Source organism: Lissotriton vulgaris, chromosome 12, assembly GCF_964263255.1.
Source record: "Lissotriton vulgaris chromosome 12, aLisVul1.2, whole genome shotgun sequence".
In the NCBI taxonomy this organism is placed as follows: domain Eukaryota; kingdom Metazoa; phylum Chordata; class Amphibia; order Caudata; family Salamandridae; genus Lissotriton; species Lissotriton vulgaris.
The window spans coordinates 319094393-319121672 of record NC_141700.1 but is presented as its reverse complement, the minus strand read 5'-3'; the positions used below and the strand labels follow the sequence as shown (position 1 = coordinate 319121672).

The 27280-nt window shown below is 45.5% G+C and overlaps 1 protein-coding gene and 1 pseudogene across 1 annotated transcript in view; one reads left to right on the top strand and one right to left on the bottom strand.

Annotated features, from left to right (window-relative positions):
- The window catches only part of PLEKHF1 (pleckstrin homology and FYVE domain containing 1), a 59628-nt gene that overhangs the window by 8309 nt on the left and 24039 nt on the right, over positions 1-27280 (top strand). The window lies entirely within an intron of this gene.
- Positions 23165-23774, bottom strand: LOC147674027 (acid-sensing ion channel 2 pseudogene; annotated as a pseudogene).

Below are 27280 nucleotides of genomic sequence, written 5' to 3'. Positions count from 1 at the left end.
GGTAGTAATGCGCTCTACAAAACCCACTTTCATTTCATTTCAGGAGACATACATCGGGGGTATATGTAGGAATACATAACAGTCTGTCCATGCGCTTTGATCTACTCATTTGCACAAGGTTTCGACATGCCGGTCGTTGTCTTTTGCTTCCTAATAGAACTGTTGAACCCTATAGAGACAGAAATCAAGTGGTTCTTACGTGGGAGCAGGCATGTGGATACAACGAAGGTGAACGTTGCCAAGACGGGAAAGGACTAGGAGCCCTTGTAGAGACCTAGGCCTAGTGCCCCTCGTAGAACAACAAAACTGATGCCCCTGTAGAAGCATTTACAAGTGTCACTTTGAGCGAAAGAAACTGATATCCCATGAAGAGACAGAAATCAAGGGCCCTTCTACATTTAGTAAGCGTATACCCTTGTAGAGACAGAGACCGGAGGCCCTTGTCGTTGAACCAACAAGATGGCCCTTATAGAGACCTAAACAGCAGCTTTTTTAGAGGGGGAAGCCTTGTGGGGTTTGTAGAGTGAAACAAAAGTGGACCTTTGTAGAGTGTAAATCAGGTGAGGCATGCACAAACTGAAACGTGCATTATAGAGAGAGAAACAACGTGTCCCTTACTGGAACAAAGCTAGGAACGCCACTAGCCACAGAACCAAGGTAAGTGCTGTAGAGATAGGCACATAGGCATAGATAGGTAAAATCCGCTCGCAAAGGGGCAGATTCTCAGAATCTGCCCCTTTGCGACCAGTATTTTTGCATTTGGGATGCATCATCCTAAATGCAAAAATCGCTAAATAAGAAATCGCAAAATAAGAAATCCCAAAATAAGAAATCGCAAAATTGCGTTTACTTGCATTTAAGGAATCTCAAATTGAGATTCCTTAAATGCAATGCATTAAAGTTTAAAAAATAGAGATTTCGCAAATTACCATGAAGTTGAACTTCATGGTAATTTGCAAAAACTTTGAAAAATGCACTAAAGTGCATTTTTCAAAGTTTCATGTTGCACACACACATGCCCTAAGGGCATGTGTGTGCGCAACATATGTGCACAGATCAATTTCAGGGGTGCAACAGGGTGTCCTTTGGACACCCCTGCACCCTTGAAATCGCATTCTCAATTTGTGATTCGCTAATTGCAATTCGCAAATTGAGAATGTCTTCCCATTCATTCCTATGGGCCTCTAGGCCTATAGGAATGAATGGGGAGGCATTCCTTAATTGCGACTCGCAATTTGCGAGTCGCATTTACGGAATTTTAAGAAATCGCTATTTTTTTAGTGATTTCTTCATGCATTGCATTTTGCTATTCCTTAATAGCGAATCGTTATTTTTTGCTATTAAGGAATAGCAAAATGGGTTCTTGGTGCATCTGGGGGATAGTTCCTTGCAAAAACGGAAAACGCGTCTAAATTACAAAATGCCACCCTTTAAGACTGACAAAGGGAGCCTGTTAGGTCTTGAAAGCTATTATACTAATTTGTGTCTGAACTTATTTTGCCAGTCAAATAAAAGATGTCTCTACCTCGTTCGTACAAATTTCCATCTTGAACTAATAGCTGCAAAAAAATGTGCCAAAATTATTGTGTTAACGCTGAAATGTAGCAAGCCGGGAGAACGATGGCACTGCATCAATTCTCATCATGCAGATCAGGAGGAAGGGGGCCCTTTCTTGCATTGCTGATAGACCCATCCTGCACCTTGCCCTACAAAGACTCTGACCCTAACCCTTTCAATTAAGGACGTAATCCCCGTGCCCTGGTAGTCGTCCAGAATGTTCTGTGTAAAAAGAGGCCATGATTTGAACGGTGCCAGTAACCTTGTGGAGCAGAAAAACGTAAAATAATCCATGATTCAGGTAGTGCACCCACTCTGGTGCCTGTCTGAGCCACGGTTCACAGGGCTGCACACTGACGAAGAATGTATTGCCTAGAGATGCTTTAACGTTAATACCTTGTCAATCTTGTTTGCTGGCTTTTTTGAGGTATCGCTATTTATGGTATGTCATTGCTCTGTTCTGTTTTTTTTTGTTTGTTTTGTTTAGCCATTTGCTTGGTTTCGTCTGATGTTTCTGTTTTTGTTCATTTTTCATATGTGAAATAATGTCTCTGGTTGTCATTGCGACAAGGCTGCTTCCAGCCTATTAGCACTCATGCCATGGCCTTCTCCGTGCTTCACACAAGGAGCCGTTCTTAGTGTAGCGACATTACAAAAGGTGCTGCCTTCAGAGCACTGAGAAAAACAAGCAGATGATGGGTGGAATGCTTGAATCAATTCTAGCTGCGTGTCCTTGTCTTTAGTGGTATATTTGGGAAACAGCGGCCTAAATGTGCCCAGAGGAATTTGCAGCGGCTGAGACTTTTGCAAGAATTCCCCCATCGTCTTTCTGTCACTGTGTCATGATCGCTGTGCCACATAATTTTAGATGCACCTCACAGGTGAAGCCCAACGAGGCAGAATCAGGTTTGAAGTTGTTTGTATCCTGTCCAGAGGGGACCTCCTGGGATGGCAGTCCGGGCTGGATAGTTCCTCTTGTAGAGAGACAAGTCTGGCTTTTATATGGCTGGTCCCTGTCTGGAGTGGCATAGTGAGTTAACATGATGAACTTCCATAGCTACATCAAAGTCAAAGTCAAAAGTCAAAAAGATTTTATTTGTGTTGGTACTCTACCGAGGACCACAAATATAACATAGGATAAAAGTAAACTGTACATACGATACGTACATAGAAAATTAATATAAAGTTAACATGGATTTAAAAAATTTGTACAAATTATAACATACAAATTCATTCGGGGGATTTATAACCGTTGCTAAAATTTCTTTTTCCTTTGTTAACCTGCAGGATCTGTAAATCGATGATAAATACTGAGCGCGAGCTGCTACCACTTTAGAGTTAGGGCAAGCGAACATTAAGTGCTCCACAGTCTGCTCACCCCCTAGACATAGCAAACATAAGTTGGATTGATCTCCGGGTAACCATTTTGATTTATAAACTTGTACAGGTAAGATCCCAGCTCGATACATAAAAATTACCCTCCTTGCATTATGTGAGAGACAAAAAGAGATATATGGCTGTATACGTTTATACTCTATGATGGTAGTGAATGGCTTGAATGTTTTAAGCTTGCAGATATGAGCAGAGTCCAAATCATAACTTACCCTAGGTGTAAAACATTTAAGAAAGAGTTTTAGTTGTGACGCGGACCAAGTCTGCAGGATTTCTGTAGAGATTTCAGCCATTTGAAATGCCACTGACATATTCGCTGAGAAAGTTTGTTTAACCATATCTGTGCCAAAAGTCTCTTTTTGTATCAGAAAACGTAGAGTTCCCTCCGTGGCATGGAGTAGCTGGTAGGCCCATCTAATTATGTTTGCCACAGCAGTGGCAAAGGCGCTAGTAATTCCAAATTCCAGCCTTAGGACCTGAACTGGAGTAGCTTTCGGGACCTTCATTATTTTTTTCAGGATTTTTCCCTCCTGACGGTCCATGAAGCCCCATTGTTGGATTGGAATGTGTTCTGTGGCGTAAGACAGAACCGCTGGTATTTTAGCCCTGTATATTTTTAGTAGTGAGGAAAAATGCCTGCTCCCCGTAGCGTTGTATAGTCTCGTTAGTGCTCCTGCATGCAAGTCAGATTTTTTCGTTAACTTTTCTATATGCATTGTATTTGTTAGATTCTTGGAAAGAATCCTTCCGAGATAAATATATTCTTTCTCTTCATCGACCTTTTCCTCACCTAGCTTCCAGTTGTATTTGACACTTTTCTTCCTCCCAGTAAAGGCCACGACTTTGGTTTTTCTTACGTTCGGGATTAAGAAATTGTCATTTGAGTATTTGAACAAAATGTCCAGAGATTTTTGTAGACCATATGGTGTGAGGTCGAATAGGACGATATCATCCGCATAGAGCAGCAGGTGTACTCGTTGTTGACTGATTTTTGGGGGCAGGCTGGAGCCTTTTTGTAATTGATTTGGTAAATCGTGGAGATATAGCGAGAACAACATTGGAGCTAGGAGACAACCCTGTTTTAAGCCGTTTTCGGTGTCTATTATTTTCGTTAGTCCTTTTTGGCCCCCCATTTGAACACGACACCATGTCGTTGTGTGGAGACTTATTATTGCCTGTAGCAGGTGGTCGTTGATTCCCAGACTCCTCAGTTTATTCCATAGTGTGGGCCGATCCACTCGGTCGAATGCTGTCGAGTAGTCTATAAAAGCCATGTAGACCGTCTGTTTTCTTCTTGTGACGTATTTGTCCAGAAAAAACTGGATGATTGCAATATTGTCCGTCACGGAGTGTTTGGGCCTGAAGCCTGCTTGGACCATGGGTATCAAACCCATCGAAAAAGCCCAGTTTTTTAGTTGTAGTAGTACCTCTGCTGCAAATATTTTCCCAGTAGCGTCCATCAGGGCAATTTGGCGGTAGTTGCCTGCTACCGTTTTGGAACCTTTTTTGTGAATAGGGATAATGGTACTCCCTTGCCATGACTTAGGAACCTGACCAGTGGAGAAAATATAATTAAAAAGTGGGGTAAGAAAGAGGCTCCATTCCCTAGAATTTGTTTGTATGGCCTTTATAGGGATTTGGTCGGGACCAAAGGCTCCTGAGCTTCTTGCCCTCCGAATGTGGGTTTCGACCATTATTGTCGTAGTTATTGGAATTGTTTTTTCAATAGCTTTTACCTTTACCTTATCTGGACTGCTTGCCTGTAGTTTGCCAAGATTTTTTTTATAAAGCTCAGCCAGGTAAATTTCCCACTCTTTCGGAGGGACGGGTACTGCTTGTAGTTTCTTTTTTGTCCCGGATAACTTGGCTATTATGGACCAGTAGGTTCTTTGGTTAGGCTCTTTGGCAGCAATTTGTAAATCTACCCAATTACGATCTTCAAAGGATTTTCTCTCACGTATTTTTTCTCTCCTGAGTTGGTTTTTCAGTTTATTTATTTCTTTCTTTTTTGTGGGAGAGAAATGTGAGTATTGGGCACGTTTCAATTTGTTTATGATTTTCTTTGTCGTTGAGTTCCCTGGTTTGTTATTATTTTTCCTTTTTTGGGTTATATTAGTACTTTGAAGATTCCTTTCAATTATTACCTCCTTAAGTTCAATGAGCATGGTCTCGAAGTTTTCTATAAGGTCATCAGAGTATAAATTCCTTAAAAACTGTTGATGATCGACCAGATTTGTCATTTTGCTCAGAGAGGAGGGATTCCAGAAGATACGTCTCTGATCGCTGCTTACCAGAGTTTCCTTTCTGCCGAGGGTCATCAGGCCTTCTTCTGCAGACGGAACCAACCAACTGGTTGCAAGTTGCATGACGGCATGATCGCTCTCTGAAGAAAAATTAGAGCACAAATGGAACATTGTTTCATGCTGGTCTTTACCACAGATAATATAGTCTAATATAGATGGTCTCCCGTTTCCCTGTCTTGTGTACGCTGCCGGGATATCGCCTTCCACGTTCCCATTAAGGATCGTTCCGTTTATGGAGAGCAGTACTGCTAACAATGTTTTCCCTCTTTTATTGGATCGAATACCATCGGGAAATTGAGGGATAACTTGTTCCATGCTTTCTTCTTCTAGGATTTTTCCCCATTTTTTTAGTTCAGAGTTGGAAATTTTCCCATTGAAATCTCCCATAATTATATAGGGTGAGGGGGTATGGGTTTCGATTATTTGTGTGATAGTTTGCAAGGTCTCATCGTATAAGCTGTCGTGGTTTTTTCCTGGAGGGGCATATACGTTGAAAAGCAGTATTGGTTTAGTGGTAATCTGATTGTAGGCTTTCATGGACAGTTTCATACATTGCACATTCTCACTTTTAGTTTCCACTATCTCTTGTGCCCACGAGTAATCCTCTCTCATTAAAAAAGCCAGTCCCCCTTTGGCGTGGCCCCGGTTTGAGGCTTTAGCACAAATACTATACACATAGAAACCTTTTTGTGAAATGGGCTCTGTTGCCCAGGTTTCTTGCAGGGTCAGTATATCCGGCTGTTTACTTAGGACTTCTTTCATTTTTTTCTTTGTTCTACCAGCGATGTTCCACGATATAATCTTAAGACCTTGGTTAAACAGGATATTTTAGATGGTTGGTACCTTTGTTATAGTTTAAAATCCCAGGAAGCCAGGTCCATGAATTCTCCATTTTATTTTCTGCATATTTTTCCTTTGATTCCATATGCCACACTTCCCTTTCGCCTTTCTTTACTCGGATTTTCAGTATCTCTTCTCCTTGATCAATTTCTCTATTTTGTATACCCTCTATGTGTCTTAAAGTCCCCGAGGATCTTTGTCCCTCGTTTGATTGCAGAGTGGATAAAAGAATCGTGCTATAGTTGGAGGTTGGATGTTTTTTGTTTCCTTTAAGCTCAGCTTTATCTATTACGTCATAACCGAATCGGTATATTATCTCTTTCTCCTTCAGAATTATACTTGGTATCACTGGAGACCAGAACGAGACTGTCGCGGTTTTGGTTTGACCTCGCGTTGGAAGTGACACCAAGTCAATATCCCTACTTGTCATATTCTGAAGAGGTGTTATATTCTGTAGAAGATATAGAATCCTACTTCTGTTAAGAGGGATGTTATCAGTAGGAAATAATTCTTCAAATTGCAGTATCTTAGATTGCGTGGCGTTCCTGTAATCGTTTTCCTTTTCAGAAGAGATTTTTTCTGCAATTTCATCTGTTGTCATAGAAGCTGATTTTACAGGGAAATATACATCCGCCTTTGGGTTCAAGGACTTCTTTTTATCCTTAGTTGTTCCGTTAGGGGATTCTTCTTTTTTTCTCCTACACGGAGTATTTTTCTCAACGTCGTTCTCTTGTAGTTCTTTTTGTGGCATTATGATTTTTTGGAATTTCAGTTTTCGTGCTTGCTTTTTATGAATCCTTCTCATAGGTTTTTTCTTCCTTTTATTTTTTCCCTTTAGCGTAACATCCTTAGTTGAGTTTGGTGTCATTTCTCCTGAAGATATTTCAGGTTTAATCTCTATGTTAGATGCCTCGCCTTCATTTACAAAGTCGTTGTCAGGTCTTTCCGTTCCTATTTTATTGAAAATTGGGAATTGTTTTTGTTTTTTCGGAGGATTTTCTCTAAAAAGACGTTTCAATGAGAATACAGTGGAATCTTTGAGATAATCCTTTTTTTCCTTTTTATCGGTTAATTTGAAATCATCGTATGATGTCTGAGTAGATGAGTGGCAGATGGTTTGCTTGTTATCATTTGCTTGACGTCGATTGGTATCCTCTTGTTTTCCTTCTATATTTTTAGGGGACTCCTTTTTTCTTTTCTCTTCAACTAAAAATTTCAGAATACCAATTTGAACGTCCAGAGTTTGGTCGGAGTTCTCGAGGATGTTACCTAGGAAGGAGAGAACTGATTCGAGAATCTCTTGTAATGTAAAGAGAGCCTTAGATAAGGGAATAGGAGATTTTTCAGGGATATTGCTATCTATTAAAAAGGGGTCTAAATAGAAATCTTGGTCGTGTATAGAAAGTTTGATTGAATCTGTATTTGTTAGCTTTAACTCTGGACTGTTTTCTCCTGCTTTTTGGTTGGGAGAACATGAGTTTTTTAGAAATTGAGGGCTCCCATTGCCCTTTATCAAGAGAATATCAGAGTTCAAACTTTTTTGTTCTACTGTGTTATTTAAAATACTCAGGTCTTCTGTTTTGTGTACACCCTCATGGTTTTTTATGGGTGTTGATGATTTCACCGTGGAAGAATTGGAATTTTCAGGTTGTTGTTTTCTTATTATGAGAGGAGACTTGTTGTTAAACACAGTGTCACTGACATTATGAGACATAAGGGGGGATGCTGATAAACAAAATCGATCATCCAAGCTTCCTGATGTTAGATTTTCATTGGCAGACATTGTTTTTTCCGGTTTCTTTTTTGCCGGTAGTGACGAGAAATATTCACTGATAGCTGGGGTGAGGCTGTTGCGGCCGGCTTTAATTCTTTTATCGGTAGATTTTCTAACGGCTTCCTCAGTTCCCATACGTTTCATAAAAATTGTCCGTGAGCGCAGTTTCTTTAGACCCATTTGTGAGGAAGCACCCACGAATGTCACAGCACAGGAAGTGAGGGACAATTGTTACCTTTCTTAGATGTACTTACTCTACAATGGTCACTTTTTGTTTGTATTACTGGAGAGTGGATGTTAGTGGGGTGACCCGTCCCGTCCTCAGTCGTCCCCGGACGGCCACAGACGGCCCGCCCTTTGCCCGGGCTTCGCCCGGCGTCCCGCACGCGTCCCGCTTAGCGTGGGGGGAGTGTCTTAAATAGGAGGAGCAAGGGGCGGGAAGAGACTCCAGGTGCGCTTAGGTCTCCACGCGCTGAACCCTGGGTCTCGCAGTCCCTGCCCCTGTCGAGCAGCCTCCGATGTAGAGCGATAAGGTAGCCTGTCTCCGCGATTTTCTTGAGCAGCGAGCAGCAGGCAGATGATCAGTGAGGGAAACGGCAGCAGACCAAAGCACAGTGAAGCACAGTAAAGCAGCTGCGAGCGGCACCCGCGAAGCGGGGGCCGCGAGCTGTTGTAGTGCTTCTAGCCAATCCGGGCCAAAGGAGTAGGCAACCAATTGAGGCGGAGCAGGGGCGGGAAGAGACTCCAGGTGCGCTTAGGTCTCCACGCGCTGAACCCTGGGTCTCGCAGTCCCTGCCCCTGTCGAGCAGCCTCCGATGTAGAGCGATAAGGTAGCCTGTCTCCGCGATTTTCTTGAGCAGCGAGCAGCAGGCAGATGATCAGTGAGGGAAACGGCAGCAGACCAAAGCACAGTGAAGCACAGTAAAGCAGCTGCGAGCGGCGCCCGCGAAGCGGGGGCCGCGAGCTGTTGTAGTGCTTCTAGCCAATCCGGGCCAAAGGAGTAGGCAACCAATTGAGGCGGAGCAGGGGCGGGAAGAGACTCCAGGTGCGCTTAGGTCTCCACGCGCTGAACCCTGGGTCTCGCAGTCCCTGCCCCTGTCGAGCAGCCTCCGATGTAGAGCGATAAGGTAGCCTGTCTCCGCGATTTTCTTGAGCAGCGAGCAGCAGGCAGATGATCAGTGAGGGAAACGGCAGCAGACCAAAGCACAGTGAAGCACAGTAAAGCAGCTGCGAGCGGCACCCGCGAAGCGGGGGCCGCGAGCTGTTGTAGTGCTTCTAGCCAATCCGGGCCAAAGGAGTAGGCAACCAATTGAGGCGGAGCAGGGGCGGGAAGAGACTCCAGGTGCGCTTAGGTCTCCACGCGCTGAACCCTGGGTCTCGCAGTCCCTGCCCCTGTCGAGCAGCCTCCGATGTAGAGCGATAAGGTAGCCTGTCTCCGCGATTTTCTTGAGCAGCGAGCAGCAGGCAGATGATCAGTGAGGGAAACGGCAGCAGACCAAAGCACAGTGAAGCACAGTAAAGCAGCTGCGAGCGGCACCCGCGAAGCGGGGGCCGCGAGCTGTTGTAGTGCTTCTAGCCAATCCGGGCCAAAGGAGTAGGCAACCAATTGAGGCGGAGCAGGGGCGGGAAGAGACTCCAGGTGCGCTTAGGTCTCCACGCGCTGAACCCTGGGTCTCGCAGTCCCTGCCCCTGTCGAGCAGCCTCCGATGTAGAGCGATAAGGTAGCCTGTCTCCGCGATTTTCTTGAGCAGCGAGCAGCAGGCAGATGATCAGTGAGGGAAACGGCAGCAGACCAAAGCACAGTGAAGCACAGTAAAGCAGCTGCGAGCGGCACCCGCGAAGCGGGGGCCGCGAGCTGTTGTAGTGCTTCTAGCCAATCCGGGCCAAAGGAGTAGGCAACCAATTGAGGCGGAGCAGGGGCGGGAAGAGACTCCAGGTGCGCTTAGGTCTCCACGCGCTGAACCCTGGGTCTCGCAGTCCCTGCCCCTGTCGAGCAGCCTCCGATGTAGAGCGATAAGGTAGCCTGTCTCCGCGATTTTCTTGAGCAGCGAGCAGCAGGCAGATGATCAGTGAGGGAAACGGCAGCAGACCAAAGCACAGTGAAGCACAGTAAAGCAGCTGCGAGCGGCACCCGCGAAGCGGGGGCCGCGAGCTGTTGTAGTGCTTCTAGCCAATCCGGGCCAAAGGAGAAGGCAACCAATTGAGGCGGAGCAGGGGCGGGAAGAGACTCCAGGTGCGCTTAGGTCTCCACGCGCTGAACCCTGGGTCTCGCAGTCCCTGCCCCTGTCGAGCAGCCTCCGATGTAGAGCGATAAGGTAGCCTGTCTCCGCGATTTTCTTGAGCAGCGAGCAGCAGGCAGATGATCAGTGAGGGAAACGGCAGCAGACCAAAGCACAGTGAAGCACAGTAAAGCAGCTGCGAGCGGCACCCGCGAAGCGGGGGCCGCGAGCTGTTGTAGTGCTTCTAGCCAATCCGGGCCAAAGGAGTAGGCAACCAATTGAGGCGGAGCAGGGGCGGGAAGAGACTCCAGGTGCGCTTAGGTCTCCACGCGCTGAACCCTGGGTCTCGCAGTCCCTGCCCCTGTCGAGCAGCCTCCGATGTAGAGCGATAAGGTAGCCTGTCTCCGCGATTTTCTTGAGCAGCGAGCAGCAGGCAGATGATCAGTGAGGGAAACGGCAGCAGACCAAAGCACAGTGAAGCACAGTAAAGCAGCTGCGAGCGGCACCCGCGAAGCGGGGGCCGCGAGCTGTTGTAGTGCTTCTAGCCAATCCGGGCCAAAGGAGTAGGCAACCAATTGAGGCGGAGCAGGGGCGGGAAGAGACTCCAGGTGCGCTTAGGTCTCCACGCGCTGAACCCTGGGTCTCGCAGTCCCTGCCCCTGTCGAGCAGCCTCCGATGTAGAGCGATAAGGTAGCCTGTCTCCGCGATTTTCTTGAGCAGCGAGCAGCAGGCAGATGATCAGTGAGGGAAACGGCAGCAGACCAAAGCACAGTGAAGCACAGTAAAGCAGCTGCGAGCGGCACCCGCGAAGCGGGGGCCGCGAGCTGTTGTAGTGCTTCTAGCCAATCCGGGCCAAAGGAGTAGGCAACCAATTGAGGCGGAGCAGGGGCGGGAAGAGACTCCAGGTGCGCTTAGGTCTCCACGCGCTGAACCCTGGGTCTCGCAGTCCCTGCCCCTGTCGAGCAGCCTCCGATGTAGAGCGATAAGGTAGCCTGTCTCCGCGATTTTCTTGAGCAGCGAGCAGCAGGCAGATGATCAGTGAGGGAAACGGCAGCAGACCAAAGCACAGTGAAGCACAGTAAAGCAGCTGCGAGCGGCACCCGCGAAGCGGGGGCCGCGAGCTGTTGTAGTGCTTCTAGCCAATCCGGGCCAAAGGAGTAGGCAACCAATTGAGGCGGAGCAGGGGCGGGAAGAGACTCCAGGTGCGCTTAGGTCTCCACGCGCTGAACCCTGGGTCTCGCAGTCCCTGCCCCTGTCGAGCAGCCTCCGATGTAGAGCGATAAGGTAGCCTGTCTCCGCGATTTTCTTGAGCAGCGAGCAGCAGGCAGATGATCAGTGAGGGAAACGGCAGCAGACCAAAGCACAGTGAAGCACAGTAAAGCAGCTGCGAGCTACATTATTGAAGTAACATTACAAACCAAAACACTCACAAAAATACTAATACACTACCAGCATGAACTCTTGCGTAGTTCTTTTTTTGTAGATAACTCTACTACCATGGGGCTGTGGAATAGTAGGAGCACGGCCAGTTGTTTTTGGGCAAGTGCAAAGAGTACTACCATGCAGCCAACAAACAGGTGTGTGGTGAGTCCACAATGATTAAAATGTGACATACATGTGGTGAGATCAGCACCATTGAGGAATGTGCCAGCAGGGCCATGCCATAGAATTTGGGGTTTTGCCATTTGTGCAGTAACAGGACATAGAGGGCGGCCCACAGTGTAGTGACTAGATGGGATCATGGACTGATCCTAGAAAAGGATCTTCGGCAGGGGAAACATCCTTTACAACGCAACTTTTACCACGCAGTGCTTTTACATCGCAACTTTTACAACGCAAACCATTACAACGCATTGCGCTGGGGGGCGCTCTAGGATAGGGAATAGATTTAATTTACTATCCAACAACTTCCCTACTATCCACGGGGACTGGAGTTGGAATAGTAAATTAAACTATTCACTATCCAGCACCCCTCAACACTATGTGTTGTAAAGGCATGCTTTGTAAAAATTGCAATGTAAAAGCATGCGTGGTAAAAGCATGCGATGTATTGTCATACATCCCTTCGGCAGGGCCCGACTGGCCATTTCGGGCACCAGGCGTTTCCCTGGTACGCCACTAATGTGGGGTCTGGTTTTGGGCACCTAGGGGCCGTTTTTGTTACCAGGGGTCGGCAATATTGGCTCCCCTGTAACAAAACCGTCCGAAACCGGCCCTTGAAAACTGCTTGGCTGCACTCTCACCTCACCGCAGGGGGCGGTGGTTGAGCAGTTTTCCAGGGACGGTTTCTGTTCCCAGTCCGGCCCTGATCTTCGGCCTGCCCAAATACACCTCTCCAGCTCAAGTAAGATTGGAGTTCGGTCTACAGAAACAATCTCTCGCCAGAAGATGCGGGTATATCAAGTGCTGGCATAGAATCAAGAACGCAGATCCAAACACAATAAACGCACATTTTTAGCAGGTACAGACGACCAGGAGCAGTCCTCCGGCCGCCAAGGCTTACCTTAATAAATCAGTTACACAACTTGGCCGACAGGATGTTTAGGAGTCATGTACAACCCACAACAGCTTCAAAAAGGTGGTAAACAAATCCATCAAAACAGTTTTGTTAATTGAGAACAAGGCAGCAGTGGCAGACAGAGCCCTCTGCTGACATGTGCTGCACAGTTGCGAATAAGCAACACCCCAACCCTATTTTCACACGTGGTGCTCTAAATCAGTAAAAGAGAAATTTCTGATATATCGATTGGGCATACTACCTTCTTTCCTACATCAACCACCTTGGAAACGCGACATCGTCACAACTGATTGTCGCTTGTGCATAAAAGGGAAAGAAGCTATGATGCACTTGGTGTGTACCTGCAAGGAGCTGATGGCAGATCAAAGAGTTATGCTGTGCCCACTTTCCATCAGAAGAGGCATCTAAACATGCAGACAAGTGGTATTTGCCTGCTTTACGCCAGTGGGCATGCAGCTAAATTGCTGCTTTGTAAAATTCCTAATCAAGGCAAAAAATGCATTTCCTGTCAAACTGATCGCACACACCCAACTGGAGTGACCATTTTGCTCATGGGACACCTTAAATGCCACTGTATTCCTCAGCTTAGAATGTCTTAGGAAAAACCTACCATTTTATAAATAGTACACCTAGCAGTAGAATGTAATCTGTTTTTTTTTTTTATTCCTGCTCACCCCGATCGTTGCATTATGGAAAAGCTTTTAATGGTTGATGAAACTCCATTGTTTAATTGATTGGTGGGTAAATTCCCCTTGGTCAACCAACCGGCTATCTTTGCACATAGGTCACCTTGGATGCTACTGCATCCCTTTTAAAAGTCTCACAAAAAAGTACACTGCCTAGATTGCATTTTAAGATCTTGTCCTTCTTTTCCCTCTATGGTCGGCATTTTAGGTTATGTTATGTCAGTTAAGCATTGAGGACAGTTTAGCATGCACCTTATGAACTGAGGCACTCTTGGAGAAGTGTGGCTCAATGGTTAGAGCGGCAGCTGATGCAGAGGTCTAGCCCGGGACCAGGGTTCAATTCCCCGCCTCGGCAGGTCGTGGGCTCAAAATTCCACTGACCTGATAATACTCGCCTCGGTGCCTATTCCAATCATGGAGTCCCTCTCTGCAACTCTGGGCAATAGCTTGCTTAATCTCCACAACGGCCCCCACAACGCTAAGGATGCCTGGCCTCCACCTTGGGGGTGCCCAGGAGTGGGTGCCTCGGAGGGAAAGCCAGGATGGGTTCCACAGCGGTATTCGTACAAGCGCCTTGAGACCCTTGCGGGTGAGTAGTGCGCTATACAAGTATCAATTTACATTACAATTTACGCTTACTTTAGATGTAAAATGCACCTTATTATACAGTACATATACGAAGACGGGCAGCGGCAACCGTCTAGCATGTAACTTCTGAATGAACATGTATTTCATATACGTCAGCTGTCGTTTCTAATTTTATAACCTACTGATGGTGAACGTGCAGTAGACCTATGGAGCCACTGTCTGTGAATCTGCCTTCCTAATATCTTCGAGGTTTAACCGGTACGGTCTGTTATGCACTTATATATGTCGGAAAATAAAGCACTTTTATCTAAATAAAATTAATCTAAATTGAAAACTCATTCTGCAATTAATGTATCGTGTTGATGCTATTAGACTTGTTTTAATCATGTTTTATAATGGTTTAATGTTGCAAAAGATTTTATTTACCAGGCAATTCTAAATCAACTTGGCATAGTGCAGTGACAAAAAGACTAGCGCTATCTTTACTAAAGGAACATCAAGTATAGTGCCAACATATCCTGTGTGGGTTTATGTAGTGAGCTGGTCCCACATGTTTAGGTGTCATAAATAGACGCTGTAGACCAGGCCAGGTAAAAGTAGAAGATATTTATTAAGTTCTTAGATGTAGATATAATTAGCCCCACAGGAGCAGACTCCTGGCTGCCCAGCCCATCCTCAACTGCCAACACACATACACCAGGCACCCAAGCATTCCACTCATGTCACTTACGCCAACATTCTACCCGGAACACTCACACTGGCTGAGCAGCTAGATGGAGAGGAGTAAAGTGTACAAACCTGTGAATACGAGTTTACTTGTAGTACAGTGACAAGCATGTGAATTTTCACAGGTATTTTTCCCTACTTTTAGTTGGCAAACTCATGACCAACTACCAATCCGGGAAGCGCATAGCAGTCAAGAGTCTGTCAAAGGCAGAAAACCCCAGTATCAAAGCATGTCAAAGTACTCTGCCAACAATCACTCAAATGTGATGATGCATGAAGATCCTGAAATTGACGTAATTGAGAGATATGCCAGGATCCTACTTTATTTAGTCTTTTCATCAGCAGCCAGCTTCTTGAGAAGCGTCTAGACAACCTAATTTGTAGTAAATACACCTTAAACTCCTTTTACTGTTGTGAACAAAACTGCTCTGTAGTCTGAAGTCACTCCCTCGCTGAATATTCATGAAAACAAGTGCCCACGTCATTTGTGCAATTCTGAATTATGGACCTGCTAAATCAGGTTGTCATTTATGGATCATGTGTATGACCAGCAGGACAGATTCTGTCACATAGCAGATGGGGGCACCCTCACTGCAGGGACCTCCGCGTTTACAGCAGTGACTTCAGCCTTGCACCGTTGTACCTGGACCTTTCAGTGAAATGACCTCAAAAAGAGCTGCCTTCACTGTAGTGGCCTTACACTGGGGCACTGCCCTTACTGCAGTGGCACCAACTGGGAGTTCCCCGCACTGGAGTGATGTAAGGTGTGTCGCTGTCTTTTACATAGGTGTATCCCAGACAACAGTGACCTCATACAAGGCATCCCAGTTCAGTGTCAGTGACCCAGTGTGCTTACGGTGCCAACTCTGCCTTAGCTGTCCACAGAGCAGAGTGCTGATTGGCGATGCTGGCACTTGGGGAAATTAGGAAGCAGATTCCCTGGCCAATGACGCTGACCGGAGTCTTGATTGGTAGGTCTCGCTGTCGGATTATAGAAAGATTAGGTTGTGCTGGCTCCCCCATTAATGAGAGAAGCTCCCACTCCAGTACTGCCCTCACTGACACCCACTTTCAGAACTGAGCATTGCAGAACATCCCTGTAGGTTCCGCACACTCCTCTGTTATTTACTGAAGGAGTGTTGTTGTCGGGTTCCTGTGCACCTGAATTATCCTAATCGTTTATATAGGATAGTCCTGGAAGTATCTTGCCCTGACCAGTCATTCTTGTTTCCACCTGTGACCAACTAGGTTTTGTGTCAAAATTACGCTGGTTTGAGGTCCTGAAGAGCTTGGGTATATAGGTCTTCATCCATCTCTTTTTGAGTCAAGATGTTGGTTGAAATTCGTGAATCATTCTCATTTTCTTTGGCACGTGTTAAGCTATCTTGTGGACCTATTATCAGTCCCCAATGCAAGAAGTGTGGGGAGTAGAGCACATCGTACCTATTTCTGAGTTTTGCCCTGAAATCAGTGGCTATTCTACTAGTATTGCATGCTGCCAATGATTTGTTCATTATATCGCGCTTGGCTCAATCGCAAAATGTCTCCTACAGGTAAGTGCTTCTATGTGACAATTGTGTGAGCAGAGTAACAAAGTTTTAATCTAGAGCAGGTTAAGTCCGTCTCAAATCATTCTCCGGATCAATAAATTGAGTAGCATTAACTTTTGTAATACTAACAACTGTTATCTGTATTGCTCAGAAATGGTATAAATTGTGGTAGGAAGCACTTATTAATTCATATTTTGTCTATTGAGTCTCATCCATCGTACCCATGACTTTATACATTTTATCCAGGCTCTGCGATCCCATTGCTTTTTCATTTGCATTCCCAATGGGATCTGCCCCTTGTTTTCACATTCCTTGGTACGCGATTGTGTAGTCAGGCTGCATTGTGAGCAGCATTCCTTGGCAGGAGAAATCCCTTCGGGCCAAGTGTATGTGGGTAAACACAGCCCCCACTGGCATATTTGCTAGGACTTTGGCCAACAGTTTGGGAGTCTCACTTCACCACTGATGAAGTGTGGTAAGATGCGCACATGACGGGTCTTCACCAGATTTCAGTAAAACCTTAATCAGTGTGCGGAGCGACACCAATATACAGCTTTTGTTTCCTCATTGAAAAGAGACATTAATTGTGGGGCAAGAATGATCAAATGCATTTGATAAATTTCAATATTGTGTACTTTGGGAACCATCCTGGTATTTTAATGATCACTAGCCTAGTGTTGTCAGCCCCTGTATGTTAAAGTACATGTTTGAATGTCCACAAGTATCATCCGAAGATATTAGTTAAAGTGCAGCTGCACAATCCGAGCTCAGCTAGTCATCAGCCTCGGGGGGCGTGTGCGGATGACGAGCTGAGCTCGTCATCTAACGCGGCTTTTAGAAAAAAGCCGCGTAGCGTGAAAATAACCGCCGCAGCGATGCGGTTAATGGAAGCGCTTGCATGTTCTAGGGACCCAGGCTGGATAAAGGATAGCGGAGCTCAGAAATAATGATCCTAAATATATGGTGTGCATTGCTTTTACTGTAATGACACGTTTAAAACCCTTATTAAAACATTGGAAATTTTATTTTATTTTATTTTGAAAGTTTTATAGAGCGCGCACAAGATCCTTATGGATATAGAGCGCTTTACACACAAATGGGATAAAAAAGACAAAGGAGTCATAAATAACAAGTCATTTTGTGCAAAGATGAGCAAATGGTAACAATAGAAACAAGGTAAGGTAGCAACGGTGCATAGGTGGTCGGCTGTACATAGTCATGGGAGGAAAAATAATGAGTTACGAGATTTCTTTAGTCTAAATTCATGTGAATTTGGCGACGAGGAGAGATTTTACTTCTTTTTTGAAGAGCACCATTAAAGACAATGGAGCAGCAGCGCCCTATATTAACTGGTGTAGGCCCGCTGCTCTCAACATTTTAATGTCCTCTGCCTTTCTCTGCCCCTGCCTCTCCAAAATATATGGCTTGGGCAGGGGAAGCAAATGGCGGAGGCTGTGCAGCAGGATACACGGAGCATTCGCCAATCTCTCCTCGTGTAGCTCAGTGTCACCTGGGCTTCAGAAAGGGGGAAGGGTGAATGCTGCTCGGCTCCTGGGCTTCCCTGGCCTGCTTGAACTGAGAAAAACAACTTAGCAGAGCGGGGGAGAACCGCGGGCTGATTTCTGTCAGTCTGCTTTCACAGCTCTGGCTGCGAATGTTCAACTGCTTAAAGCTGTGGCCCTGCACGAAGCTGTAAACAGGTGAATATTCACAGCAAGATAGGCTGAGGGTTATCGCCACCCCCTTCCTCTCGTGGCTTTGTTTTCTCAATTAAGAAATGTTGCCCTCATGGGGCGGAATGTTTTAATAGCTTTGCGGCCCGCTTCAGCCCGGGCCTTTAATGACTGGTATAGCTCGCTATGGTGGGCTATAAAGCTATATTAGGCATGGCACAGCAAAGACCTTTTGTCATAAACAATAAACAGAGAGGGGTTTGGAGCAGCCCCCTTCTGCCAATGGTTACTTTTGGTGAGCACACTTCAGCCATTGGTTGCTTTGGGTCCAGCCCACTTCAAATATTACTTCCCTGTTCCCTTAGACAAATACATTGTGTTTTTGCAGAAACTGAGCCCTACTGGTGGGGGAGGGAGGCAGCATGGTTCATGAACCTTATGTTGGTCATCCTGTTCAGCTAGCCTAAGATGTCTCCAAGTTCGCAATATGTCTCAACCGATTTGTGCTCACAAAATATTTTTAATCTCCTTGCCTTGGGGTCCATGTGCTAAAGAACTGTGTGAAAAACAAATGCCAAAGGAATGAGTTTGCTTTACAGAAATCTCCTAGCACAATAACATGTCTCTAAGCAGCAGATCTAAAGATAACTAAAGTGACAGTAGCCTATTGTGGTGCCGCCGGTGCTGTAAGACAAATACTAGGGGAAAACTGGTAAAGCCTGAAAAGTGATGAGTGAAAACAACACGAAGACATGCCAAACCGTACAGCGGGCATTCCAGCAATTTAACATTCCGGATTGAAGCCTGCCTACCGCTTCTTCGGCTTAGAGGATATGGTGGAGGCGGTCCCCACATATGTATACACTGAATTGGTCTTAGTGTAGCTGGGATAATCTTGCCAGTTTTCCCACCCACTGAGCCTGAAGCCTATGCTTAAAGGATATATTTATTGATGCCCGATAGGACTCTTCTTGACTCGTGCAGGTTGACATAAATTCTTCATTCTAGCATAGCATTGGGCCGCGTGGCTGTACAATTAACACTTGACAAACTAGAGCGAGGAAATTTGCACACACAAAACAAAATCTCTAAACTGGTGTGTCTGTGCTGATGTATGGGAATTCATGGAAAAACAAAAACTGAGAAACACATTGGAGGAAACCATATCATGGAAAAACAATTTAAAGGGAAGAATTTTTTAAGAAAACACAAATAAATCGAAAATGAAAGGAACCATTACAAAGGAAAGATCATTTTTAGGAAGCATCCAAAGTCATAAACGTGTGTGAAGAGTAGGGGTAGTGAGTTTTTTTTAAGGGTTAAGGGGTGGGTCTGTATAGGGGCGATGAGGGGATTTTAGAGTTTTTAGGGTTCATGGGTGGAGCTTAGGGATGGGGAGAACTTTTTTTTAGGGATCAAGCATGGGTTGAGTTTAGGGTGGTTAGGGTTTAGAGTTCAGGGATGCGTGGCATGTTTATAAATTCGATCTGGCCCTGTGGAGCCCACTTTTGACCCTAGCCTTTAATGCCACCGTCGACAATAGGACCCCTTCTACTTGGAGTGAATCCATAATTATTCCAATCTATAAAAAGGGAGATAGAGGAGAGGCCAAGAACTACCGCCCTATCTCCGTTCTGGATTCCTCATTAAAAATTATGAGCAGGGTCCTATTGATGCGCTTGGAAGAATGGGCCGAAGATAATAACATTCTTGCATCATCCCAATTTGGCTTCAGAAAGGGTCTTGGCACCATAGATCAGTGTATTAACTTAGACCTTTTAATAGGAAAATACACCAAGGCCAAACCGGGTTCTTTGCTGTTGTGGTCAACCTTATTGGGCATAGGTGCCCCCCCTGCTATTATCCACTTCTTGCAAAAAACACCGTTGATGGACAGAATGCAGAACAATGTCTTACATTCACCCCAGTACAAAGATCTGGGCCTAAATCCATCGTTTTTTTGCACTCCACACCACCCTAGGTCAGACACTGGCTATATGCAAATCAGCCTTGACCCTGTGCCTCATGGGAACAGTCCAGCCCGAACTACAAAGCCATGTCTTTCCTAGACCGGAATCAAGCATCCAAGGACCGGTTTCTGGCTATCAGCCTTCTTCAGCCTGGATAGCTTGACTCCAGTGATGTGGAGAGCCTGGGACTCACGTCTGAGCATACCCAGCCCACTCGGGGTGAAAATTGCAAAAAACACAGTTGATGGACAGAATGCAGAACAATGTCTTACATTCACCCCAGTACGGTGATGGATTAAACCCAGATCTCTTGACTGGGTGTGAGTGTCTGATCGATTCAGAAGCCCCGTCCATCACCAACCCCCTTTGTACTGCTTTTGGCCACCATAAGTGTGGCAGGGTATACTCAGACGTGAGTCCCTTGCTCACTTTGCCACTGGATTCAAGCAAGCCGGGCTGAAGAAGGCTGGAATGCCAGAAACCGGTCCTCGGAAGCTTGCTTCCGGTCCAGGGAAGACATGGCTTGGCAGTTCGGGCTGCACTGTTCCCATGAGGCACAGGGTCAGACTGATTTGCATATAGCCATGTCTGAACTGGGGTGGCAGAGTGGGCTAAAGAACGGTGATGGATTAAACCCAGATCTCTTGACTGGGTGTGAGTGTCTGATTGATTCAGAAGCTCCGTCCATCACCAACCCCCTTTGTATTATCCACTTCCTAGCAAGACTTTATTCCAACTTATCGGCCCAAATTCGTTACGGACCAGAGGGAGAATGCACTAGAAAGATCAAGGTCAAATCTGGCATTAGACAGGGATGTGTTCTGGCCCCATTGCTCTTTTCGCTTTTCATTAACTCTATCGAGCAGGAATTAAAGAAGGTCCAAGCCGATGCCCCACAAGCAGGTGGCCAACCTATACCGGTGTTGCTTTATGCCGATGACACCGTTCTACTGTCTACTGTCTAGTACCCCGATAGGCCTCCAGAAGCTGATGAATTGTTTCTATGATTTTATCCAGGGGAAGAAACTCAAAATTAATAACTCCAAAACTTTTATCATGGTATGCGGCAAAAAAGTAAACCATCCTAAACCCTTTTATTTTAAGGAAAACCGTATTGAGGTTGTCGAAAGTTTCTGTTATCTGGGCAATAAACCACAAAACTGTAACAGGGAGTTCCCTATGGGAACACCATGTAAAAATAATGTTATGCCCAAATAGTGGTTCAGGGGAGTATAGAAACCTGAACATATCCCCAAATCTGTAACTATAAGTAGGTGGGGGAAGTATATCTATATAACACAATGTAATGTATGCACAATTGAAAGTAAAAACACTGTCATTTTGAATGAGGAATGCTGTTCATAACGCACAAAGGGGGTAACATCACGATATTTTCTCATAGAGTCCCTGTAAGAAGGACAATTGAAGGAAGTCCTATTCGAAGCAGAAGGAATGTGGGGTTAACCACATCAGGAAATCAGACCTGATATCAAAAGGTGAGAGTCAGAATGAGGATATAAGTGTAATAAGACTCTTAAAAAACAGAAAGGGAAGTGACTAATGTACACTCATGTTTTATTTAGAGTTGAAATCAGCAGAATTTCAAAACAAAAAACGGTTAACTGAGAATACCAATTCCTGAAAGAACTGAAGAAAAATAGGTGAGCGAGGTTTTCTTATGACTGGTGGGTTGCAAAAAAGAGGATGGAATCATACAACTAAAAGGGATTATTCCATTTTTTTTTCAGACCAAATAAATTCAAAATCATTGCGACAACCTAACAGAAGACTACACCGATGTAAACATCTGATTACCCTAACTAAGGTGTGTAACGTGATAAGATAACCTAGTTGCTAGTTATAATAATAACAATGGAGGGGGAACTTAATGTGATTCACTGCTTCCCTACAGGGCAGAATTGAACGTAAATGCCAGTAATGAAAAAGGATATATACCGCGAGCAAAATTAAGTACCTTGCCTAAAAATAAACGGTAGGAGTCTGGGGATTTCAGCAAGCCTAAAACTCGATAGCTAGACTAAAGGATCCAGCTAATAAAAAAATGTCTCTTGTTGGCAGAGCGAGACTTCAATAAGCCGCCATAGAAGTTTTTACTTCACATAGATGTCCTGAGCAAAAAGGGATATTTTAAAAGGTATGCAGTCCTATTGATTGCGTGATGTTGCAGTTGAGGGAAATGTTTGTATGCATGGGTATATGAGCCTACATGTCCAAGTCCATATTGATCCTTAAGGGGGCTGGTCCTAAGGGCCATTAAAGCGGTGTTAGTGCATAGTGGGACCACAAAACAAAGATGTACAAGTACAAAAAAGAGTGTTGAAGAAGAGATAAAGTTGTTCATTATATTGTGAATGTACTCTTACATTGGTATTTTCTGCTTACAGATATATGTGTACATCAGAATTGTCCTGAAGAAGGTGGGGCTTATTGCCACAACCACCGAAACGTGTCGACTACCCCATTGGGGATGTATTAATTTTGTATATTTTATCATTATTTCTTATTGTAATTGATGTTTTTCAAAGTGTGTTGATCTGTGTATCTTTTTGCCTATGAATTTGACCAAAAAAACACCTAAGTCTAGGCACCACTTAACAGATGGATATTGTTTTTAATCATTTATGATGAATTCATGTTTTATAATGTATCGAATACTTTTTTAAACAAAAAAATTTTATAATAAAGATTCTGAAGTGTTTGTACACAAAATTTATGTTTTTGTGGTTCTACTATAGCATAGAATTGATGAACAGGCTGAGTGATAATATAGTGAGATGAGTGAATGACTTGGTTCCCCATTTGAATCAAAAACCCAGGGAACACTCAATTCCTTTTTTGCGTTAGGTTCCTCTGTCACCTACCTTTAAAATGCACAAGCCCTCCACCTGTGCTATCAGGCATTTTCTGTTTGTTTCCTGGGACCGGCAGCCGTTAACTCTTTATTTTTTTGAACGTTTTATGAAGCAAAAACTTGGCTTGTATTAGAGCATGTTACATTAAACACGTTTTTTATGGTCAAGCCTGTGACAGCATGCACTAGATCTTTTGTCTCACTTGCAAGACACTTAACAAACAAGCATTGGCATAGCCAATAGGTCTCGCCGTTGGGACCTTATAAGTGTTTAGCCATGCAACACTTGATGTTGTTGCACCAAGGATGTTGTGCTGGGTAAATAAACACTTCTAAGGTCCCAGAGGCGAGACCTATTAGCTATGCCAATTCTTGTTCTTTATTGCTGTTGGATGGGAGGGCGGGGCACTAAAAAGACAATCTTTTCCAAGTCTTCTCATCAATCCTCCAACAATATAATCAGCAATTTTCATGTGCGGTATGCTTCACCAAACAGTCAGGAAAAATCTTGAACCAAAGATTTAGGAAAAATGTGCATACTTACAGTTTTGAAGTCCTTATGAGTGCATTCCTGACCCTTGTACTTGCAGTAGAGCATCATATCTTAAGTCGTGGCCGACATAGTCAATAAACTCACGAATGCGGAAGAGCTTGGGCTTGGACTGCTTAAAATGTATCTTCTCCTGTAGAGCTTCCAGGAACACAGGATCTGCCTGCTGAGGTTCCAGAATGTGTCCATTCACATCGAGAAAGCCTAGGAGCTCACCGGCATGGAAAAGGTCATTGGTTGTCAACCTGGAGAAACGGTATGCATTGATGTTACATATGGTGACAGCAGGGAAGATAAGGCTGTGGGCCACCACCTCGTCCACCTTCGTGACATGCTCATAGGAAAAGTAGTAGACTACTCTCTCCGAACTCTCCACAACTAGCAGGCCGAGGCAGCCGGCAAAGACCACCACCCACAAGCAGCGCCTCATGCTCATAGGCCATTATGTGAAGATGTAGCGGATTCCATGGAATGTGGACGTGTTGGCGAAGATTTGGAGGCTGAAGGGCTGCATGTTCTCTACCCTTCCCTCACTGGCACACTCCTTGAAACCCATTTGTCATTGGGTTTCCCACAACTTATTCAGCCTGACTTTCAGTGTCCTCCTGCTCAAGGGTTTATAAGGATTCCTCAGAAGAAGCAAAGAAGACACACATAGATTCCCATTTGGAGGCTATGCAGGCTGCAGAGGGGTGCTGTGCTGTGGAATTCTTAGAGACACAGCAATGGCTTGTCAGTGGTAAATATTTGTGTTTTTAAAAAGCATTCAAACTCTGGCTCCTGATTTCCTCAGTGCAATAAGGATTGGTTTTGTTTAGGGAGACACCACGGTGATGTGGCAGAGATGGGTGGAGAAGGGAGAGTGGGTCAACCAATCAAACATAAGTCTTTCCTCCTGCACATACACACACACGCACTCCTACAGAAGTAGAGAAGATTTCCCCCCAAAAATGCTTAAAAGGAGTTGTCATCTCGCAGCCTGTTAACTAGTGCGGAATGCTACGCTTTAGCAGTCCGCAGGGATGTGTGCTTCATGGGCTTGAGCTTTCGCAGGGCTGGAGTGACTTACATTGATTGCTCGGGTTTATGTGGTGATGTGGAGAGCGACGGGACTTAGCTGTCCCCTTCTGGGTGCTTTTTCAGAGACCGCCATTCCAGTTCATGGGCTCTTCTGATTGAAAGAAGGACAGAGGCGGGCGAATGAGAGGTGGAGAACCAAGAGGAGAAAATAGAAAGCAGGCAGAACGGAGGGAAGATAGCGAGAGCGTGCGGGGGTGGTGGCGGAGATGAAGCGATGTATGCACATATTTTTTTTATATACAAATGGAAAGGAATTGGAAGGGGAGAGGAGAGGAGAGGAAGAAAATGGGTGGGAGGCTATGCAGGTTGCAGAGGGGTGCTGTGCTGTGGAATTCTTAGAGACGCAGCAATGGCTTGTCAGGGGTAAATATTTGTGTTAAAAAAAAGCATTCAAACTCTAACTCCTGATTTCCTCAGAGCGATAAGGATTGGTTTTATGTAGGGAGACACCAGGGTGATGTGGCAGAGATGGGTGGAGAAGGGAGAGTGGGTCAACCAATCAAACATAAGTCTTTCCTCCTGCACATACACACACACGCTTGCGCGCTCCTACAGAAGAAGAGAAGATTTGAAAAAAAATGCTTAAAAGGAGTTGTCAGCTCGCAGCCTGTTAACTAGTGCGTAATGCTTCGGTTTAGCAGTCCGCAGGGATGTGTGCTTCACGGGCTTGAGCTTTCACGGGGCTGGAGCAACTTCACATTGATTGCTCGGGTTTATGTGGTGAGGTGGAGAGTGACAGGACTTAGCTGTCCTTCTCTGAGCGCTTTTCCAGAGGCCGCCATTCCGGTGCACAGGCTCTTCTGATTGAAAGAAGGACAGAGGCTGGTGAACGAGAAGTGGAGAACCAAGAGGAGAAAACTGAAAATAGGCTGAACGGAGGAAAGATAGTGAGAGCGTGCAGGAGTGGTAGCGGAGATGAAGCGATGAATGCCCATATTTAATTTTTACACAAAAGGGAAAGGAATTGGAAGGTGAGAGGAGAGGGAGAACTTAAGAAACTGGGTGGCAAGGAAAAACAAGCACTGTGTGTGCGTGTGCTAAACAGATATTTTTTAAAACAACACGCTAGTGGTGTCCGCGCTACGGCAAAAGTGAGAGCAGCTGTGGCGAGTGGTGTGCATGCACCACGACAAGAGAGGAAAGCCAGATGGCACCTCTGCTTGTCATTGTGCGCATAACCGCTCGCTCTATGACACCCTGTCAGACTTTCGAAAGCCCACTCACTAAATGTCTCTCCAGAGCAGCGAATGCGCTGGCTCAGGCGAGACCTAAAAAGGGCTTAGAGCTTGCCCGTTGCTTAAAATGTGTTGCCTTGTGTGGCACTCATCTTTCAGCCTTATAATTTGTAAAGACAGGCCCAACATCATTTCCGTTCCTCTTTGTGGAGCAGGGACCAAACTTTGAGTTGAATCAATCAGTGCCCGTCTGTTGCTCCTGATATGATTGAGGTACTATTTTGTTCTGTTTAACTTTTAGTGCCCTGCAAACAAAAGCGGTGTGGCTGGCAAAAATGTGCCCAGCATGTCAAACAAAATTGCAAAGATTTATTTTCCAAAGTTAACTTTCTTTTATATTGCCAAGACTTCCAAAACAATCTGCTCAATCCAAAACAATCTGCTGACTCCAATCTTACAGAGTCCTATCTGCCTCACTCCACTCCAAAACAATCTGCCCAACTCCAATCCAAAAGAATCTTCCCTACTCCAACCTGTCCCACTCCAATCCAGATAATCTGCCCCACTCCAGTCCACCCCACTCCAATCTGAAAAGGTCTGCCCTCTCTAATCTGTCCCACTCCAATTTAAAACAATCTGCTCACTCTAATCTGCCCCGCTCCAATCTAAAACGATTGGCCCCACTCCAATCTTAACCACTCCAGTCTGCCCCACTCCAGTAGACCCACACCGTCCTAATCCATGTCACTCCAATCCACTCCACTTCCATCCCCAGTCCAAAACAGAATGCCCACTCCAATCTTCTGTGCTCCTGTCCACCCCACTACAGTACAAAACAATCTGCCCCACTCAATTCAATCCACCCCAGACCAATACAATCCACCCCCCTCTAATCCAAACCACTCCCCCAATCCAATCCTTCGATCCCACTTCAATCTGGCCCACTCCAATTCCCCCACTGCAATTACAAAAAAATCTGCCCCAATTCAAAACATTCTGCCCCACTCCCCTCCAAAACAATCTGCCCCATTCCAAAACAATCTGCTCCGATCTACTCCAATCTGCCCAACTCCAATCCACCCCACTCCAATCCAAGCCCCACTAATCCAATCCACCCCACTTCCTTTCCACTGTAATCTACCCCACACCAATCCACCACTCCATTCTGCCCCACTCCAATCCAGCATAATCTGCCCCATTCCAATCCAGAACAATCTGCTCCATTCCAACCCAAAACAGTCTGCCCCCTCTAATCTGCCCCAACCCGCCCACACCAATCTACTACAGTCTGCCCACTCGAATTCAGTGCACCCCACCAATCCACCCACTCGCTCCCAATACACGTCACACTACATCCAATCCATATCACCCCAATCTGATCCAACCCACGTTATTCCTACTCCATCCCCAGTCCAAAACAATCTGCCCCAGACCAATCCAAAACAATCTGCCCCACTCCAATCCAGCACAATCTCTCTGACTCTAATCTCTCCAACTCTAATTTGCCCCGGCCAAATCTGCCCCACTCGAACTTATCCCACTCGATTCTGCCCTGCTCCAATCCAAAACAACCCACCCCAATCCAGCCAAACAAATCTACCCCACTCCAGTCTAATCCACCTCCTCACTCCAATCAACCCAAGTCCAATCCGATCCAATCTGCCCGTACAAGTCCAATCCAATTCACCCCATTCCGTTCCATTGGAAATACCCCAGTCCAATCAAACCCACTCCATGCAGTGCACCTACCCCATTTCAGTCCACTGCACTCCAATCTAATCCACCCCATCCAGTCCACCCCACTCCA